Here is a 4,263-nt window from a genome sequence, read left to right on the forward strand (position 1 = left end):
CTATTTACTTGCAGACATCATCTAGCTAATTACTACATGGAAATATGGAAATATCTGAGAGCTACACGAGGGATTGCCTCAGAATAAATTGTTTCCAAAAGCATTTTATGGCTACCTGCGTCAGAACTCCCAGGTCAGAGTGGAGCCGCACTTAAGGTTCGCACGGTGCTCAACCTTGAGTTGGGTGAGCAAACTCTCTGCGCTATTGCACTGTCCAGTTTTGCCACGACTGGTTTTCATTGTTGGGATCCACTGTTTTCTTTTTTATTAAAAGCATTAGCAGCCACTGATAATGAAAGCCAGGGGCCACCAGAAATAGACCAGGGGAAGTTTCCTGACTCCCCAGCATAGCAACAATTCATCAGCACTGAAGATATATGAAGTGTGACTGCAGAGTAAGGCCAGCGATTAGGCTTCTCCACACAACAGAACTCTTTACATACAAATGAGCACCATTCCCTCAGGCCAGCCCTCAGAGAGCCTGTGTGCTTATTGCAGTGCTGTGATTGGTCTGGAAACACTTTTAGATTTCCCCTCCAGGGGGAAAATGTTCTTTTGAACATCCTTAATGGTGACAAAAGTTGTTCTTTGAGGGTGAATTTGATTTTTGGAAATGGTACAATGTATTCAGAGTGAACATCTGGTCTACCCAGAATCCTGTTCCCCGACTAGTAGTTGGAGAGGCATTTCTTCTATTATTCACTCTGTCTCTGAAGTCTCTTGAGGAGAAACAGTTTCAAAAGTGCCCTGGGAAATGGCCACATTTTCCCTGTGTTCCTATCTGAACCCGTATTTGCCTGAGGTGACTATGGCTCCCAACCTGGTCCAAGTCACGGAGGTGGCCCTCCCTGCTTTATCACTAGTTCCGGGTGGGCAGACCTGAGACTTGGGTGACTGAGTCAACGGAAACGCCACTCTGGCCCTCAGTTCTGGATTCACCACTGCCGGGAAGAGAATGTCTCACTCTGCTACGATGTAAGAATGAAACTGCTGGCCGCCATCTTGCTGCTCCAAGGGGAGAGAGCCTTACTAAAAATGGAGCCAACACAAAAGAAAGGAGATTTGAGAAATGAGTAGTGACACAAATGAATGTGCGCACATCTGTATAGTGAGAGAGATCAAGTACTGATTTATGCTCCTGGATCCAGACGTACTGGATCAGAGTAAGCACTGTCCCAGGACTCGTTTGTGTCAATAAACTCCCCCTTTTCAGACAATGGACTCCCCTTTTGGCTAGTAGGTTTGATTTGGGTTTGCCTTGCTGCACTTGTGCATGCTAAGTCGCTTCATTTGTGTCCAACTCCTTGCGACCCCATGGATTGTAGCCTGCCAGGTTCCTCTGTCCATGGGATTCACCAGGCAAGAATACTGCAGGGGTTGCCATGCCTTCCTCCAGGGGATCTTCCCCACTCAGGGGTCGAACCTGTGTCTCCTGCTTTGCAGGTGGATTCTTTACTGCTGAGCCACTGGATAATCCTGACTAATTAGTGAGTGATTACTAACTAATCCTATAGAACAAAGCCAGGTCTGATGAAGGAATTAACTGATCAAGCAAGGAGTAAGGAAGGCACCAAGGCACGATGACGATCATTCACTGAATGTTCCTCGAGTAGAAATTCAGATTCAACTATACTTACTACCTGCTAAGTATTAGGACTAATAGTTGAGATACTGAAATAAACTAGTCTGTTCAGGATGGTAAGGTGCTTTCTGCTGACAAAAGAAACTGATTTTATTCCTTCGCTCACATGGACTTAGAGGGCTTTCCCACAGAGGCGTTCGTGACAGAAATGTCTTTGGCAAAGACAGCACTCTTGAGCACTGTCAAATTACATTATTAGTTTTCCAAGGTGATTAATTTTTAAAGATGCAACATTTATTTGAGATTATGAATTCTATCTGTAAACATTGAATTCTATTTCCCTCTGTTCGTGTGGAACATGAGAACACAGGAATTTCTGTGAAGGGGAGGAAAAACACGAGGGTTAGCACATAATATGTAAATTTGTTGCAGATTTGGGAAGGCCTCCTGGCTGGTGTGAGAGCTTACATTGGGGGCAATGAGTGGGCAGAAATCTGACTCTCTTGCCAGGCCTAAGTCTGGTTTCCTCAGCAGCATTTCTGTTGCTTCTATTTCTACTGTTTTGCCTCATGTCAGTTTTCTTGGTCTCTTCTCAGGAGGAAAAGTCCAGGTAAATCTAGAGTCATTTTGCTCTGAAGTTAGTAAGGTGAGATTTCTTTGGTTGCCAAGTGCTGATCCAGTCAGCTAAAGAGTTAGTGAATTTACTGCCGGCGGTGTGGGCTGGCCGCTCTTTCTGTTTCCTCGGGGCCTCATAGTCTCACCTTCTAATTGTGTTTCTGCCTCTTTTTGCATCTGCTGTCTACACTGACCACCTTCTTCTCGTCCTCCTGACCAGCTTCCTCTGTTGACGCATCATTCCTTTTTCCTCATCCTTTCAACTTGCACAGCACTCGTCAACCTGACTCTTCCAATTGAGCTCCCATCTCGAACTGCCAAATTCCTTCCATGTTTCTTGGTTCCCATTCCTGAGGGGGATGGACTGATCAGTCCCGTTTGCAGTTTTGAGCCAGATTACCCAGAATCACTGGCTAGCTCTGGGACATCCGTGCTCAGGATGGGGCAGTGCCGTGGGGGTGTCCACTGAGGACACCAAGGAAGTAGGGGAGTGAAGGGGTGGGAGAGTGCAGCTCCACGTCCGGTGCCTGTGTCTTTTCTGCAGGACCTGCACAGAGGCTTAGTAGCTGCCATTTTTAGGTCATCCAATGTTCCTATTTCTAGTGATGCCAGTTGTTAGAAATTTTCAAAGTGTGTTTGTGGGATAGGCAGGAAGGAAAGCACTTCTTTAGTAAGTCAGCAAGTAGAAGAAGCTGTGATCGGAAGAAGAAACAAGTGATGGCAAGGGGTGGGGTATTGTCAAGCTAATCTTGGGGTGGGGGTGGGGAGCAAAGAGAAAACAAAGGGACTGTCTGGAGAACCAGTTTGAGATGAAGACATATGCCCTAGGGAGGTCTTCAGTAATATGCCTGAGACCCACAGCTCTCTCCCTTATTCTACTCTCCCCTGCCTACAACCTAGAGCTGTATTATGTCCCATAGATCCATTTGTAAATTACCCTGTTGTTTATATGGGGTTTCCCAGGTGGCACAGTTGGTAAAGAATCTGCCTGCTGATGCAGGAGATGCAAGAGACACAGGTTTGATCCCTGGCTTGGGAAGATCCCCCAGTGTTCTTGCCTGGGAAATCCCAGGGACAGAGAAGCCTGGTGGGCTACAGTCCATGGGGTCTCAAAGAATCAGACATGACTGAGCACGCATGCATAGTGCATATATATATTTGTTTACATAGGCTCATCTGGGAAACTTGCCATCATTTATGACCTTGCTCCTGTGGAAAAATGCATTGTTAGGATTGAACAACTGAATTACAAATGGACTTGTGAAACATGCTTGCTGCTAAAATTGGGAACTGCCTATAAATAGATAGCAATCCAGGACTTTCACTTGGGAACCAACGATCACTAGAGAATCAACAGCTCTCAGGAAATACTTCTGCTTCCCTTTCCCACAACTTACTTTGCACCAAGAGAGAATGTGCTACCAGGGTTGGGTGAGGTTTAAAGAAATGACTTTAACCATAAGCTAATAGAAGATTTTCACAGTTTCCAGTAAAGAGATTAAAGCTAATTCCAAATGTTGGAGCCAAAGTGATAAAAAGAGTGGGAGCTACTCTCTTGGGAGAGAAAAGGCAGCTAGCCCTTCTGCTTCTCTGTAGCTCCAGGAGAGTGAAGAGGCAACCTCCCCTGTCCTCCTTTATTCCTTTCTGTACTCTCCACCAAGAGGCTGATTATGTTAGGCCAAGGCTGTGCTGCCTACTAAAGAATGTGCTAAGTAGCTCTTGGCCAAAAGAACTCAAATTTAAGTGTGATCAGAAACACCTGGTGAAGTGGTAAATAATCCAGACTCTCTCCTGGAATTTGGTTAGCGGGTCTGGGCGTGGACCAGGAACTTGTATTTTTAAAGGATGATTCTGGTACAGGTAGTTTGTGTGGCATATTTGAGAAAAAGTCTGGACCTGGAACAGATCTGTCTCTCCTGCTAAGATAAGATGTGTGTGTGTGAACACACGCTTGCCCAACTTTAGTTCTGGGCTCCAGGAAAGCCTCTTGCCCAAGCAAAAGGTTTTGCTCCTACCTAAATCAGAAGAGCTCAATGTCTTTAATTTGGGGCCAGTGCCAAGTTAAG

This window comes from Bos indicus, chromosome 7, assembly GCF_029378745.1.
Source record: "Bos indicus isolate NIAB-ARS_2022 breed Sahiwal x Tharparkar chromosome 7, NIAB-ARS_B.indTharparkar_mat_pri_1.0, whole genome shotgun sequence".
Taxonomy (NCBI): Eukaryota; Metazoa; Chordata; class Mammalia; order Artiodactyla; family Bovidae; genus Bos; species Bos indicus.